Below are 18,741 nucleotides of genomic sequence, written 5' to 3'. Positions count from 1 at the left end.
ATAGTGGCACGTATAATTTAGTTGTCGGGAACTGCTATACTTCACTATAGGGATGGTACCAAAATAGTAGCACATATAATTTAGTTGTCGGGAACTGCTATACTTCACTATAGGGATGGTACCAAAATAATGGCACGTATAATTTAGTTGGCGGGAACTGCTATACTTTACTATAGGGATGGTACCAAAATAGTAGCAATATATAATTTAGTTGTCAGGAACTGCTATACTTCACTGTAGGGATGGTACCAAAATAGTGGCACGTATAATTTAGTTGTCGGGAACTGCTATACTTTACTATAGGGATGGTACCAAAATAGTAGCACATATAATTTAGTTGGCGGGAACTGCTATACTTCACTATAGGGATGGTACCAAAATAGTAGCACATATAATTTTGTTGTCGGGAACTGCTATACTTCCCTATAGGGATGGTACCAAAATAGTGGCACATATAATTTAGTTGTCGGGAACTGCTATACTTCACTATAGGAATGGTACCAAAATAGTAGCACATATAATATAGTTGGCGGGAACTGCTATACTTCACTATAGGGATGGTACCAAAATAGTGGCACGTATAATTTAGTTGTCGGGAACTGCTATACTTCACTATAGGGATGGTACCAAAATAGTGGCACGTATAATTTAGTTGTCGGGAACTGCTATACTTCACTATAGGAATGGTACCAAAATAGTATCACATATAATTTAGTTGTCGGGAACTGCTATACTTCACTATAGGGATGATACCAAAATAGTAGCACATATAATTTAGTTGTCGGGAACTGCTATACTTCACTATAGGGATGGTACCAAAATAGTGGCACATATAATTTAGTTGGCAGAAACTGCTATACTTTACTATAGGGATGGTACCAAAATAGTGGCACATATAATTTAGTTGTCGGGAACTGCTACACTTCACTATAGGGATGGTACCAAAATAGTGGCATGTATTATTCTGTTGTTGGGATCTGTTATTATTCGATATAGGAATGGTACAAAAATAGTGGCATGTATTATTCTGTTGTCGTGAACTGTTATTATTCGATATAGGAATGGTACAAAAATAGTGGCATGTATTATTCTGTTGTCGGGATCTGTTATTATTCGATATAGGAATGGTACAAAAATAGTGGCATGTAATATTCTGTTGTCGGGATCTGTTATTATTCGATATAGAATTGGTACAAAAATAGTGGCATGTAATATTCTGTTTTCGGGATCTGTTATTATTCGATATAGGAATGGTACAAAAATAGTGGCATGTAATATTCTGTTGTCGGGATCTGTTATTATTCGATATAGGATTGGTACAAAAATAGTGGCATGTAATATTCTGTTGTCGGGATCTGTTATTATTCGATATAGGAATGGTACAAAAATAGTGGCATGTATTATTCTGTTGTCGTGAACTGTTATTATTCGATATAGGAATGGTACAAAAATAGTGGCATGTATTATTCTGTTGTCGGGATCTGTTATTATTCGATATAGGAATGGTACAAAAATAGTGGCATGTATTATTCTGTTGTCGGGATCTGTTATTATTCGATATAGGAATGGTACAAAAATAGTGGCATGTAATATTCTGTTGTCGGGATCTGTTATTATTCGATATAGGATTGGTACAAAAATAGTGGCATGTAATATTCTGTTGTCGGGATCTGTTATTATTCGATATAGGAATGGTACAAAAATAGTGGCATGTATTATTCTGTTGTCGTGAACTGTTATTATTCGATATAGGAATGGTACAAAAATAGTGGCATGTATTATTCTGTTGTCGGGATCTGTTATTATTCGATATAGGAATGGTACAAAAATAGTGGCATGTAATATTCTGTTGTCGGGATCTGTTATTATTCGATATAGGATTGGTACAAAAATAGTGGCATGTAATATTCTGTTGTCGGGATCTGTTATTATTCGATATATGATTGGTACAAAAATAGTGGCATGTATTATTCTGTTGTCGGGATCTGCTATTATTTAATATACGATTGGTACGAAAATAGTGGCATGTATTATTCTCTTTCAATATACGAAAGGTTCCAACATAGGAGTGTGCATTCTTTTGTTGTCACATGACCCCTAACAATTGTTAATTCCCTTTGTTAATGTACTGATCTTTGCATTATCAGATTCCCGGGGAATTATTCGAAATTTTGCATAGTGAAGCCATACCTACCTTGCCAAAACCAATGTATTGTATGTATGTTCAATGGGTACAAAGTATACCCTGGTGGTGGCTGAACTGCGGGAGTTCAAGCCCATTAGTGACCCTCAAGTAAATCCCAAAATGGGGAAAGGGGCGCAGCTAGATAATTATCTATTCAAAATTACAGGCACATATATGAACATATAAACTGAAAAACGAGATTGGAATGTGAAACACGGCATTGCGTGTTGTGTTGGCCACACTGTTTCTAATCCCTGCCAGGTGGGCTTCAGCTCTATTTCCCACTCTTTATCTCCTCCACTAGCTGGCTAGTTTGTGGGATTTGTCCACCCATGTTTTGTAATATATGCTAATAAAGTTGTGTTGTCGCAATGGATGGGAACTGTTTTATTCTATACTTCATCTAGAAAGCAATATAATGCCCCCCAACATATTAGGTATGTTTATGTGGAGCTGTGCTTTGCAAGGGAGCCACTCCCCATTCTATTTTCAAGGCGTCCATGACCAGTTATAGCCGCAGTTGATGGAGCAATCTGTTATCTCCGTCTTATGTTGGTTAAGTCCATCCACTTGATGGCAGTCAAGCTTTGTGGGGTCCATGATATTTCTCATGTGGCGATCCACACAACTGGAGTGTGTGGACCTGGACGAGCATACCTTTGAGAGCTGTTTGAGGCACAAGGCCTCTCATAGATGAAGCCATTTCCAAAAAGCTCAATAATTGTCTGAGCTGTGCGTGCATGCAAAAAGTGTGGCTGCCGGGTCTCTCAACCTGAAACACTCCCAAGAATACATTCCCGGAAATACTAAATGTGGGATATGATTGTTTGAAGGATGTGTGCTAAAATTACTGCTCTTGTATCAACCAGATATTGATAAAATGGATTCACATTGTTGGCCTGCTGTGCAGCCACAAAACTGGCACTGCCATTAATTTTGGGCTGATGTACACAGCAGTGTACCTCTGCTGGGGTCACCATCACATAAAATGCTCTGAGAGAATATACTGATTCAGTTGGCTTGGGTCTATATTGTTCTTTATTGTTCACCAAAAATATGGGGGAATAACAGGCACTGCACTGCTGCCATTTGCCAATAATTCTCTCACTTCCTGGAAAATCATGCCTACCATTACTCGTGGCAGAGCCATTGACACTGGTGATGGAGTCAACTGAAGCTTTTTGGCCAACTTGATCTTGTAGCTGTGCTTGACTTCTGAAAGGTCCTACAGGGTCATTGTGGTAGTTTGCTACGGTAACCGAACAATTTAACCTCACAGGAAATAAGGGTTGGGAAATGAATCCTTTAATTCATACCACTGAAAACACCTGACCCCAACCACATCCACCTCAACGATCATTTCCTTGGTTGATATGTTTGTTCCTGTATTCCCCTCGACCAGACTGTCATTATTGGGCATTCTGACCCTATGAATGAGATTATTGTTCGTGTGTATCTGTCTTCAGTTTATCATACATGTATTTAGAACACATATTATATTGGTGCATCTATGCCTAGCATCATTGGTTCTGGCAAAATGTTTGACTGCTGCCTCTGTTGAGGCCCTCAAAATGGCAAACTACCTAGGCAGAACTGGGCTAAACTAATTCCTTATATTTGGTCCCATTGAATCAAAATAGTTGTGCATGCCCCTGTTCAGTGAATATCCTTTTACCATAAATACAACATTCTGGGTGATGTTAGCCATGTAAAAAAAGGGACACGTTACGATCAGCAAATTCTTGTATTGTCCATTGAGTGCCAGCTTAAAGCCAGAGACTGCAGCAAGCACTTGGTAAATCAGAAAAATGCAACTTATGTGGAAATTAAAATTTATTTAACATGGTGCCCAAGGTTAGACATTCTTCCTTGCAAAAGAATGGTTCATCTGGGCCCACCAACAGTACTGGATCATATGATACAGAGTCCCCTTTACAATCTGGTTTGTCACCAGAAATACAGTACTGAAATTCCCACTTGTAATCAAATGGTGCTTTGGCGTGGTGTGGAATTTGCAACCCTACCTAATATCCCTGCCCTCTGCTCGACGAATGAATCAACAGCAGGTGGCAGTGGTATAACAGTGGATCTACACTGAGGTTATTGTACCATCTCAGTCACCTCATATACTTATCTATCCCAAGAATTTTTCTATTTGGGCTACATTTTTTGAGTAGACTTGACTCATCAGAAAATATAGAACTAAACTAAAGGGCACTGGACCCCACACATGATCAATTTTATTGTCATATTGGATGATCCCATGTTTAAACCAAATTTGAAAGAATCCCATACACACGACCAAGATCTGGTTTCAGGACAATGTATATATCGGTATATACATATTGATATATACCGGTATATCACAAGATGTTTGATGCATGTGTACAGTTAGAATGTTAGCAGTCCTGGCATGTTAACGATGCAGCTGGAGATGTACGCTTGTACACACACACAAAGATCAATCCCAATCAGTTCCCATTTTTGAACAAAACAATGTGACATAACAACCCACTATGTATGATGCTCATATCAAGTTTGTTGTGATCTGCCTTTACACTGCTGGGAAATTAGTGTGACCATGCCAACCACAATTAGTGTACACCATGAACCTAGGTCAAACTGTAAGCCCCTAATTTGTGCTACACATGAACAGTTGTTTTTAAATTATTAGACATAAATCATAGAGATCAAAGCTTTATGCTTCAATCAAGTTTAAATTTTTAAAGCAAACATTTTGTAGAATATAAACACAACACAATGTGGTATTGCAAGAAGCAGAAATAATATATTTTTGTCTCATAGGTGTACAAAATATATTATTTGCTCAATTAAAGAATCTAACACTGCAATTTCAAATATTATAGAATTTTACTGAGCAATTTAATATATAGCATGCTTGAAAATAAACAATGCACCATCTTACTTATCATCTCACTCATTTGGAAAATATTGAGAGTTCAAATATTATAATTGTTGACAATATGCATAATGCTGACATGATCACATGCTTTACTACAAAGTGACCAACACTGACAAGGGTCCAGAAGAGAAACGTTATTTCTAAATTAAGTATAAATTTATAATCACACTTTAATTCTTGTTGTTATACTGTATGGTACCTTTGTAATACAGTTTTATAATATTTTTGTTATTATCATCATGTTATAACAAAATACACCATACAGTCATGAAATAATCAGAAAACTGAAAAAGTGGTATACAAATACAATTACTAAAAAGTCATAAATCATTGTTACAGGTACTGAAGCCATTGATACCATATTCTTTCATTTCTCTGTATAGTATTTCCAAGTTTCCTACAATAATAAAAAAAAAATTGTTAAAATATCTATCAAAATACAAAGCTTGTATGTTATGCTAATTTATCCCAGTACAGGGCCTAAGGGTTATCGGTAACAAGTCTTCCATTAGTAGTTAGTGTAGTGAGTCAGGTCAGGGAATTAATATTAATACCGGTAGTACTCAGTCCTAATTATAGGCAACAAATGACTCATTGGTCATTAGTGCAGTGAGTTAGGTCAGGTTCTCTGGGATTAATAAAACCCAGTCCTCATTAACAAATGCCAGAACAGAGCCCCAGGGATTAATAATACCCAGTATTAGTATAAGTAACAAAAGTCTGATTTGTACATGAAGTTAGTGCAGTGAGTCAGGTTAGGTTCCCTGGGTATAATAATGTCCAGTCCTAGATATAGGTAACAAAGGTCCCATTGCTAGTTAGTGCAGTGAGTTAGGTCAGGTTCCCTGGGTATAATAATGCCTAGTCCTAGATATAGGTAACAAAAGTCCCATTGCTAGTTAATGCAGTGAGTTAGGTCAGGTTCCCTGGGTATAATAATGCCTAGTCCTAGATATAGGTAACAAAAGTCCCATTGCTAGTTAGTGCAGTGAGTTAGGTCAGGTTCCCTGTGTATAATAATGCCTGATCCTAGATATAGGTAACAAAAGTCCCAATGCTAGTTAATGCAGTGAGTTAGGTCAGATTCCCTGGGTATAATAATGCCCAGTCCTAGATATAGGTAACAAAAGTTCCATTGCTAGTTAGTACAGTGTGTTAGGTCAGGTCCTCTGGGATTAATAATACCCAGTATTAGTTATAAGTAACAAAAGTTTCATTGCTAGTTAGTGCAGTGACTTAGGTCAGGTTCTCTGGGAATAATAATACCCAGTCCTGGTTATAGATAACAAATGACCCATTGGTAGTTAGTGCACTGAGTCAAGTCAGGTCCTCTGAAACTAATTTACCCAGTTCTAGTTATGTGTCCCATTGGTCATCAGTGCAATGATTATGGCCATGGTCTCAGGATTAATACATGTAAAACCCAGTTCTAGTTATAGACAAGTAACCTGTAGAATACTGTGTGGGTAATATTTTTTATATCGATTTTTGTTGCATTTGCAGCAAATAGTTACCAAACAATGAGAAATTTATAGGATTGAATATACCCCACAGCTGGCTTCACATGCATTGTTCATAGTTCATATGGTGCTTACACCAGGATTTAATTACAGCACCTAGGCGGTATGTGGTTACAGCTTAATGTTTCGAGTAATCGCAAGAAATTGACATGACAATAGAAATTCATTAAAGACTGGCACTCCCATACAATTAACAGCGAGTGAAATTCCTGGGATTGAAACATATATTTTGAAGTCACTGATGTAGGCAACGAATAACTGCAAGTTGACATAAAGACGAGGTAGTTTATTTAATCAGTGGTCAACTATAGGCTGAAATTATAATTAATTTGTTTATTTCAATTTCTCCTGACGTCAAATAGAATACACTGGTGAAACACGGTAGTAACTGTGGGTGAAAGGATGTTTTGGGGTGTAGTTTACATTGTACATGTATATGGAGTGGTAGGGTCGGGTGTAATGTGTTCATTTCCAACTATTATGAAGTCACGTAGAATTTCACTTAATTTATTTTTGCTGACATGTTTTCAAGCATTACATGTGAATCCAATTTTCACTGCGCTGTGTCTCAATAGAGTATGAGGGAAATGGCATATTCACTGGAATTTATTTCAGGGGAAAAATATTTTCAGTGATAATGAAGTATTATGACAGATACCCTCCCCGTGGCTTTCATTGCGTATGGAAGTTATTTTCACGAGTGATGCGGTGTATCCTGCTGCCGTACTTTCACGAGCGAAGCCACGGGGAGGGTGTGGGGTTCTGTTATTATTATTAATATGATACAAGACAGTGTTACGCCCTAGCAACGCGTGTCAGTGTAGAACGCGTGTCACTGTACGTGTGAAAATAAAATAATCAGACGCCTAATTTGAGTCATTGTCCGAATAAATAACTCGTGGGTGTTTAAGCGCGGTGGTCGTAGCGCAGCGTGTGTTCGAATTTTATGTAAATAAACAATGTATTTTACACGCGTTGTATACGTTGCTATGAGTCCCATATCGAACAGAACGCGGCACGACTGCCGCCCTTTAGTTGGGACCACGACAGAACCAGAACTTAAACTGGGCGACTACGATACACGGTTTATGTTGAAGTTAGAAGTTCCTCCACAGATCTGTGCATTGGCAAACATGCCGTGCAAGTGCGGTACTCCACTGACTGAATGACCTTCGTTGACATCGGTCGTGGCTGACTCGTGAGCTACACACTACAACTTCGTTTGTGATGTTGCTTGCTGGTCGTCGTAAGACTGAGTCTTGTTTTACCGATTAAATGTTGCTCATTTGGCGGTGGTAATCTTTATTTGGAACTGAGTAACACAACAACGTCGCCAGCAGAAACCTCCTGGTATCTCGATGTTGATGGTTGCGGCTCCATAGTGATCGCTGATTTTACTGCGGGTCCAGGCTGCGGGTTAATCTTCCGAGAGCCCTTCAAGATTTATAAAACTCAGTTTCCAGGTGGTAAACATACATTAAGTTCTCCCAATCCTAGTATTCTATGCGATGTACATCTAACATGCCAAAATGATGGTGAACGATTTGAACCTGACAAAAATAGCAGACGGAAATGTGTTTACAAAATAAAAATAGTGATCACTTGAAATAGATACCAGGAAGGGGAGGGGGTAAAAGAAAAGTTATATAACATTTTATTATTCAATAATTTTAATTTATTAAAATATATAAGTTTGTCCAACTCCCTGTGATACAACACCTCAGACATAGCTCATTGTACTCGACTTGAGTGTCGGCACAAAGTTTGAATTTTTGATATTTTTTTTTCATTGATGACAAAGTTGACCCCAAAGTTAGAGTAACTGTTCGCCAGGAATGGCTTTTTAACTCTTCTGTGATTTTTTTTGGCTTGGCTAATTTTGTTCATACTTTACAGGCAGGTCGTACCATCACTAATTGGAAAAACAATCCTGACCCACTGCTACCATGGCAACAGCCAAAATCTGCTTTTTGAATACTTTCGCTCCAAATTTATTACCTCCTACCAGTCTTGTAATAGCAGTGTCCAAATGATCATGCCTTTTATTCTGGCTACGTCGCCCACTGGTAAGAGATCACCGGGGCCGACATTGTTACACTGTCAACGTAATCCCAACGCAACTTTGAACTTTGAATAAAATGTAAATGCTGCCTCCAATCTAGAAAATACTATCGCAAAACGGTAGGAAATACTAGTGATACATCTAACGGCTGAATACGTCCTAGCAATAAAATAAAGTGACTTCTAAAGACTGAATGTTATTTTGCGAACCTCGTATAAGGTGCCCGGTTTTAGTTATACACCGACGTTAGCTTCACGTTCATGTCCTACCATGGTAACAGCCGAAACATATTGCTTGTTTTTTACCGGCTTGTTTCCATTGGCAACCAAAGTATTTTTATTTTGTAAACAAATTTCCGTCTGCTATTTTTATCAAGTTCAAATTGTTCAGCAACATTTTTGGCATATTAGGTGTACATCACATGGAATACTACGATTGAGAGAATTTGATGTAAGTTGACTGAGTTTTATCATAGTACGAAGTCCAGGAGGTTTCTGCTGGCGACGTTGCGGCGTTACCCAAATGAGCAACATTTTAACTGGTAATCAAGATTCATTTAATCCATGGCTAACAAGCAACATCACAAGCGAAGTTGTAGCATGCAGTACCAGTAAGTCATTCCGTCAGTAAAGTATCACAGTAGCACGGCATGTTTGCCTTCAGCATTGTATTCAAACGAATCACGTGGTGTGCCGTTCTCGTTCAAACCCGGGATTCGATCAATAGGAGAGTTTCAGTAAAAAAACACATTGCAAATCATGCAAGTTCAACATTTTCAAACCAATATACTAAATAAACAGAAATTCTCAGAGATGCAAAAGAAGGCTAGATATTACTTTTCACTATACACATCTCTGTTGATACTATCCCTCACATATTCTACTCCCAATTACTCCTGCGTAAAATGGACTAGCCTCTTTTCATGTTGACATTCAAAGTAAAATCATGTGACAGGCTGTTAAATTGGCTGTTGCACACTCTTTCGCCGGTCTGGAAAATTTGTTTAATTAGCTCTCATTTAAGCAACAATGCAGATTTCCCAGTGGGAGTGAAACTATTCGACTCTGCCATTAAAAAAATAGGGGTGTTTTCAGCAAAAAACGAATAACCCTGGAATGCACACAACATACTGAATTTCGGAAGAAATCGTGCATTACTTACAGCAGCAGAATACCACAGACGAAACATGAAAACACTATATATTGTATTTCGGCCTGAACCCTCTATATTGCAATTCAAGGAATTAACCCCATATGTGCATCCATTTCCCACCTTGGTATCACCAACCCCTGAAAACAAACTCTTAATACCACGCTGAAGCGTTTGGTAATAACAAATGTCTCATTGCTTGTTAGTGCAGTGATTCAGGTCAGGGCCTCAGGATTAAAAAAAATCCAGTCCAAGTTCAGTGTTCTCCCCAGACCCTAAGTCAAACACTGTATCTAATTTGCATAATTTTCCCATTGAATATTGTGATACAATAACTGTGTTAGTATAAAATTAGTTAACAATCTATCTACAATTAATTAAAGACGAGAGAGTCTGATATTTTATATCATTTTACTCCATTGTCTTTTATGTATTTATCAAGTCAAATAAAGTTTGAAATAGAACAGCAAAACAAGCAGCCTATCGGCTGAGATAGCTCCGCTGTTAGCAAGGCACATTTCAATTAAAGAACAGAGGATATCATATAAGAAAATGAACAATATGTATGGTATGTATAGCAATCGGACTTGCTGTTTCAACAAGAATTCAAAAATATCACTTTTTACTAAAAATGACAAAAATATTCATCAAAATTAGATAATTGAAGATATCATCATGAAATGAACAAATCTGAGGGAGGTTTACCTGAGGTACATATATGTATAGTATCAAAGCAATCAGACTTGCGGTTTTTAACAAGAAGTCGAAAATATCACCTTTTATCAAAAATTACAAAAATATTGACTAAAATCAGAAAATTAAAGATATCATCACAAAATGAACAAATCTGAGAGAGGTCCATATGTAGTACTTATATATATATAATAGCAAAGCAATCAGACTTGCTGTTTTCAACAAGAAGTCGAAAATATCACTTTTTACCAAAAACTACAAAAATATTCATCAAAACTAGAGAATTAAAGATATCATCACAAAATGAACAAATCTGAGAGAGGTCCAGGTGTAGTACCTATATATGTAATATCAAAGCAATTGGACTTGCGGTTTTTAACAAGAAGTCAAAAATATCACTTTTTACCAAAAATATTCACCAAAATTAGAGAATTTAAGATATCATTATGAAATGAACAAATCTGAGAGAGATCCACATATAGTACCTATATATGTAATATCAAAGCAATCGGAATAGCGGTTTTTAACAAGAAGTCAAAAATATCACTTTTTACCAAAAATGACAAAAATATTCACCAAAATTAGAGAATTTGAGGTTTTGACAGTCTGCTATGCACCATTCCACTAATGCCTAGCTGTGTCGACTTTGTCGACAGCGGAGCTAAAAAGCAATAGAAATAGTTAATATGTTATAGCCAGTCAGTAAATATATTGTTATCCATGGAGATAACTGTTTATATCATTTTTTCGTGTCAACAAGTACAGTCAGTTTTAGTGCCCATGTCACTGTCTGTTCATGAGACATTAGGGCAAACATTTTTTTGTTGTGAGATTGCGAGTTATCAAAATAGGATGAAAATAATAAATCAATAACGACAAAATTTCAAACTAAAGTCAACGATTTTTCATTGATCTATACCTTATGTGTAATGCTATGATTACCCTAACTTTGTCCGCTAAACCGTAACATTCTTGCATTGAACAAATTTAGAATGTTTTGTTAATTAAAATCAGGTTTTTTTCTTGAACAAGCAGCCTATCGGCTGAGATAGCTCCGCTGTTAGAAATGCACATTTCAATTAAAGAACTGAAGACATCATCAGAAAATGAACAATATGTATAGTATCAAAGCAATCGGACTTACAGTTTTTAACAAGAAGTCGAAAATATCACTTTCTACGAAAAATGACTAAAATATTCACCAAAATTAGAGAATTGAAGATATCATCACAAAATGAACAAATCTGAGAAAGGTCTACATGTAGTATCTATATATGTAATATCAAAGCAATTGAACTTTTGGTTTTTAACAAGAAGTCGAAAATATCACTTTTTACCAAATATGACAAAAATATTCACCAAAATTATAGAATCCAAGATATCATCACGAAATGAACAAATCTGAGAAAGGTCTACATGTAGTATCTAAATATGTAATATCAAAGCAATTGAACTATTGGTTTTTAACAAGAAGTCGAAAATATCACTTTTTACCAAAAATTACAAAAATATTCACCAAAATTAGAGAATTGAAGATATCATCACAAAATGAACAAATCTGAGAGAGGTCTACATGTAGTACCTATATATGTAGTATCAAAGCAATTGGACTTGCGGTTTTTAACAAGAAGTCGAAAATATCACTTTTTACCAAAAATGATAAAAATATTCACCAAAATTAGAGAAAGATATCATTACAAAATGAACAATTCTGAGAGAGGTTCACATGTAGTACCTATATATGTAATATCAAAGCAATTGCACTTGCGGTTTTTAACAAGAAGTCGAAAATATCACTTTTTACCAAAAATGACAAAAATATTCACCAAAATTAGAGAATTAAAGATATAATTACAAAATGAACAAATCTGGGAGAGGTCAACATGTAGTACCTATATATGTAATATCAAAGCAATTGCACTTGCGGTTTTTAACAAGAAGTCGAAAATATCACTTTTTACCAAAAATGACAAAAATATTCACCAAAATTAGAGAATTAAAGATATCATTACAAAATGAACAAATCTGAGAGAGGTCCACATGTAGTACCTATATATGTAATATCAAAGCAATTGCACTTGCGGTTTTTAACAAGAAGTCGAAAATATCACTTTTACCAAAAATGACAAAAATATTCACCAAAATTAGAGAATTGAAGATATCAACATGAAATGAACAAACCTAAGAGAGGTCTACCCAAGGTACATATACACCAAGTATCAAAGCATTCAGGCTTGTAGTTTTCAAGAAGAAGTCGAAAAAGTAAAACATTGACACGGACGACGACGACGACGGACAATCACTCATATGATAAGCTCCGCTCGACAAAGTCGACAGCGGAGCTAAAAAAACTGCAAGAGGGAGCACTGCAATTCAGCGGCACCATCAAGTAGGGGAGATGGGGTTTTCCCTATCAGGGTGTGGAGCATTCTCTGGCTTCCTTTGGGCCAAAATTTCTGTCAGACAGGTCAAAGTTGAAGACTGAAGCCACTTGTGATCCCTTGTCATTCAGAATTTTGTGGTTGCCAGAAAATCTGCCCCCTAGGGTAAGGGGCACATGGCCATGGCATGAGGGCGATGCACCCCTGTTTCTTGTTTAAAAAAATTCCTGAAAATGATTCATTGGCGATTATCTTAGAACCACTAATAAACAGACTGGCAATCCAGGTATTTATTTTGATCTAACGTGTGTCTCGAGTTAATGTTTCAATCTTAGAAAGAACTGGGGATGATAAAAAAAAATGTCCACAAAGTCATGCGATAACATACGACTTTGTTGGTGTTTCAACAGGAAGTGATGCAAAAGGTCAGACCAAAGTTTCCAATTTTATCTTACATTTTGCCCTGATGTATCATATTTTCAAGAGTTTTTTAATACATGATCGGCAAAATACAGTAACATAATACCAGCTCTGTTGTAGACATGGCGACGTCAACTATCCTAGAAAAATCGACTAACTATCAGAAAAAATATTATGGTAAAAGTCGTTCATTTTTCTTTATTATACATTCAAGAACATTACTATAAAGATGGTTTATACATTCAAATAATCATTACTTTCCTAAAATATGGTCAATTTTGGATATAAAATATATTATTTGGAAAATCAACTTAAAACTCAACTCGCCATTCGGCAAAATTTGGCAAAGCATGAGCCACCAGCGTAGCCGAGACACACAATCGTTGGGCAGATTGACACCTCCAAACAACAGTGTTGCCAGTCATTTTTTTTTCTTTGGCGATGCCTGCAGTTGAATAATTTTTGCTTCGATTTATGTACAGTTTTATTTTCAATGGGACCTTATTTCACTTGTTTTTTTTTTTGAATTAAAGTACAAACTGCAAATAATAGCAGTGTACCAAATCAGTATATTTTCCGGACATGTGCAGTATTTGTGATTTGTGAGACTTGTTTTGTCACATTGTTGCTGTTACGTGCAATGGGCAAATTATTAATATTCTAGTATTTGATTTGGATTTAGAGGGACCACACCCTTGAAAGAACATCTCACAGGGTCACATCACTGTACCATTACGCTTTAGAGGTGTGGAGAGAACACTGTTGTTATACATGTAGGTAAAAATGTCCAATTTGTTGTTAGTGCAGTGAGTCAGGTTAGGTTCTAGGGGAATAATAATACCTTATTATTAGTTTTATAGTTAGTGCAGTGAGTCGGGTCAGGTCGTCTTCGATTACCAGGTAATAATACCTAGTCCTATCGGTCACTGGTAGTATACCGTAGTGGTTGTCGCATCAGACTCATGATTTGTAGACCCAAGTTCAAATCCTACTAAGGCTGAACACGGAAAGCCCAATTCCACTGGCCAAGATTTATTCACTAACGAATGCGACTTTGGGAGAACTTTGATTAAGGTCGGATAGTGCATTAAATTGCCATTTGATAGGAAAATGGCCGCACAGTCCTGTCATGTAGTCCCAAACTTGAATATGACTTCTGTGGCAAAAATGCACTATGTGTCAGCACTTGCAATTTGCACATAAAAAAAGTCAGGAGAGTCAACAGTGAAATTTAATGTCCGGAACTGTTGCCTGGCACAAAAAAATTATTAAAAATAATAATAATACCTAGTCCTAATTATGAGTAACAAATGTCTTATTGGTTGTTAGTGCAGTGAGTCAGGTTAGGTTCTAAGGGAATAATTATACCTTATTATTTGTTTCATAGTTAAGACAGTGATTCATAATATCCAGTTTTAGTTATACATGTACATGTATAGGGAAGAAATGTGTTATATACATGTATAGGGAAGAACTGTGTTAACTCCATTTTGCAAAAAGTTGTGAGATAGAAAATTGAACTGTAGATGGCATTTGGGGGGCTCACATCTTTTCCATAGAGCCCTCCGTTAAAATAAGCTTTTTACCTCTCCTGTTTTCAAGCAACGTGCAAGTTATTTTTAAAAATTTTATGGTTATATTGTTCAGTTCAATTTTCAATTCCACAATTCTTTGCAAAATCCAATATTGAGTTAACACATTTCTTCTCTATAGGAAGCCATTATCCCATTGATCATTAGTGCAGTGAGTCAGGACAACGTTGTTAGATACAAATAGATTGAATGGTAAACTTTTGATTTTCAAAGGATTTTTTTAGTAATATTATTTATTCACTTATGGAACATGTATAAATGATTGTTTAAACATTCATCTATCACAGCAAGTATTTGGAAATGAAATTAAGAAAGCATTTCTGTGAATTCATGGCGTCCCAAAATTCAGTAGGAATTCCAAGTGGTTACTCACATTCTGGAGCTACATTTATATCCACAATGCAGCAATAATAAAGATGGTTTTTGTATTGTAAAACTTACTAAACAAATTAAAATGTAATACAAAAATTGAAATAACCATGAATGGTTGTTATTAGTGAGATTAATAACAAGTGTATAATGAGATTAATAACAAATTGTATGTCTTTTCTAAATGACTATAGTATTGCCAAGGCTGTTTTATTGCTGTGGAATCATAGCCCTATGTTGCCGACCGCATTATTTACGTGACTGACTCTGGCCGGCCCGGTTAAAATCCACATGCCAAATTTGGTCGTCGCGAAAATCACATTTTAAGACCTTCGAAAGTACTCACTATGTTTATTTACTTCCAAACAATGACCAGAACCTATTTGCGCTGTGAAATGATGACGGTGGTCATAATTAATTGACTTTATTTACTGTACACAGAGTCGCAGAAAAATAACAAGACGAAAGACGCCATTTTGTATTCCAGAGTTTATAGCAAATTACGCGAGACCTATAATTTTGTACCACGTGACCGAAATCAGTAGATAAATTGCGTTTATGCAACTAGTTTCTATTATTAAACAAAAATCATACAATTATAAATACTGTATGTGATTGCTTTTTTGGAACAATTAGAATAACGGGAAGTATGAGTTTTATTCTTCCACCACTGTATCACATGACCGCCAAACGAGATTACATTTATTCTGTGCTAGGGAGTGTGGGATGTCAATGGCTGCCGTTTTCTCGTAATTTGCTTGGTTTCCGCGGTAATTGTAAAATATCACAAATTATTGCTTATTTATAAACACAAATTGCAAACAAAAGTTTGTATGTTATTCATCCAGCAATCAATTCACAATAAAGGTACATCACACCATAGTAATCAAAAGCAAAAGCGATTTAATTTATGTATGCCAGATTTCTGTTATTAAACTGTGATAGATCCCGTAGCTCTATGTTCGACGTACAACTACAAAATTAAAAAAAAGACGTCCAAATGAAATTGTTAGGGCGAAATTCGATTGTAGGTCGCACCAAAGAGCTACGGAACCGCAGCTAGCTGTTTTATTGACTATTGACACACCTTTGTCATTTACGCAAGAGTATAATATATTATACAAATTGTTCTATCTCGTCATGTTATAGAGAAAAAATATGATAAAATAAGAAAGTGACTGACATGTTTTATACAAGAATATCATTCAGGTTATGGGTATAAATTACTAAAATAGTAATATCAATACCTCATTAATTACTTAAATCTTGCGTATTAAAACATTTTAATTTCAAGAAAATAAATAGCTGCTAAAATATAAAAATTTCCAGAATGGATGATACAACTTGACAACACCAGCGAATTCTGTCATCATATACGGAATATTTTACAGAAATGCATCTCAAATGGAAGAAACACAAAACGGAAAAATAGCATATCGCTCGGTGGCTCAGTTGTTGTCCGTCTGCTCAACGTCCGCATATAGATTATTTAAATTCAAGCTGGACATGTACATGAAGTTTAAACTATCACTTTCTGGATCAGATGTACTATATACATGTCTATAAATTACTGTTTTGAGAAATCGATGCACATTCGAAATTGGAATTGAACACAACATGATGATGATGATGATAGAATCAAATGGACGACTCGAGACACCGCAGCAGTCTGAGCAGGCACACTAAACAAGTCATAGTGCGATAGCTAGCTAGTAAATATCAATATTAGTATTGAATCGTCATATACTTACCTAGCAGCTTCGCCGAACAGTTTCGATGCACTAACACCATTTCAATCGGCGACGGATATGCTATGCAATTGATTTTTAAAAGTACGACAGTTGAATTGAGCTCCGCGATATGGCTGTTAGGACAGCCGATTGTAATACCCCCTAAGTTAGCGTCACTGTGTCTGCGTCAAAAAGATGACAATTCGGTCTGAAAAGATGCGCAAGTAAAGAAAACTTAAATTAAACATAACAAATTACTCCAAATTATACACAAACTGTCCAGAATTATTCAGAATTATGAGATTTATTGACTTGTGAAGAAAAATAATAACAAAGAGCAAGAGGACGTTGGTTTTAATTTTCGCGGGTACCAAAATAGTGGCAAATACCAAAATAGTGGCTTAACACACGTGATTCGTTTGAATACAATGCTGATGGCAAACATGCCGTGTTACTGCGGTACTCCACTGACGGGATGACTTACTAGTACTGCATGCTACAACTTCGCTTGTGATGTTGCTTGTTAGCCATGGATTACATGAATCTTGATTACCAGTCAAATGTTGCTCATTTGACGTTGGCAATCTTTATTTGAAACTGAGTAACTTCCTGGTACTTCGTACTATGATAAAAATCCGTCAACATACATCAAGTTCTCTCAATCGTAGTATTCCATGTGATGTACACCTAATATGCCAAAAATGTTGCTGAACGATTTAAACTGAATAAAAATAGCAGACGAAAATTTGTTTACAAAATAAAAATACTTCGGTTGCCAATGAAAACCGGTAAAAAACAAGCAATATGTTTTCGGCTGTTATCATGGAAGGGACATGAACGTGAAGCTAACGTCTGTTTATAACTAAAACCGGGCACCTTATACGAGGTTCGCAAAATAACATGGCAGTCATTAGAAGTCACTTTATTTTATTGTTAGGACGTATTCAGCCGTTAAATGTATTATTTCCAACCGTTTTGCGATAGTATTTTCTAGATTGGAGGCAGCATTTACATTTTATTCAAAGTTCAAAGCTGCGTTGGGATTCCGTTGACAGTGGTAACAATGTCGGCGCCGGTGATCTCTTACCAGTGCGCAACGTAGCCAAAATAAAAGGCATGATCATTTGGGCACTGCTATTACAAGAATTTGGCTGTTGCCATGGTAGCGGTGGGTCAGGATTGTTTTTCCAATTAGTGATGGTACGACCTGCCTGTCAAGTATGAACCGTGACAAAATCAGCCAAGCCAAAACAAATCACAGAAGAGTTAAAAAGCCATTCCTGCTGAACAGTTACTCTAACTTCGGGGTCAACTTTCTCATTAATGAAAAAAGATATCAAAAATTCAAATAGTAACTTTTTGCCCACACTCAATCCGAGTACAATGAGCTATGTCTGAGGTGTTGTATCACAGGGAGTTGGACAAACTTATGTATTTTAATAAATTATTGAATAATAAAATGTTATATAACTTTTCTTTTACCCCCCTCCCCTTCCTGGTATCTATTTCAAGTATTTTTGTCAGGTTCAAATCGTTCACCAGCATTTTTGGCATGTTAGATGTACATCACATAGAATACTAGGATTGGGAGAACTTAATGTTTGTTGACCACCTGGAATCTGAGTTTTATAAATCTTGAAGGGCTCTCGGAAGATCCACCCGCTGCCTGGACCCGCAGTAAAATCTCCGATTAATATGGAGCCGCAACCATCAACAT

The 18,741-nt window shown here is 36.2% G+C and overlaps 1 long non-coding RNA gene across 1 annotated transcript; it reads right to left on the bottom strand.

Annotated features, from left to right (window-relative positions):
• Positions 1 to 4,948: 4,948 nt before the first annotated feature.
• LOC146746631 (uncharacterized) lies at positions 4,949 to 17,198 on the bottom strand. The gene is made up of 2 exons (XR_014929158.1): positions 17,046 to 17,198; positions 4,949 to 5,505 (listed from the first exon to the last, which is right to left on the bottom strand). It is a non-coding gene; the product is annotated as an uncharacterized LOC146746631 (long non-coding RNA).
• Positions 17,199 to 18,741: the final 1,543 nt, after the last annotated feature.

The sequence above is a fragment of the Saccoglossus kowalevskii genome, chromosome 4 (genome assembly GCF_978046115.1).
Source record: "Saccoglossus kowalevskii chromosome 4, keSacKowa6.1, whole genome shotgun sequence".
NCBI lineage: Eukaryota > Metazoa > Hemichordata > Enteropneusta > Harrimaniidae > Saccoglossus > Saccoglossus kowalevskii.
Note: the sequence above shows the minus strand (reverse complement) of the source record. Positions and strands in the feature narration are given on the sequence as shown.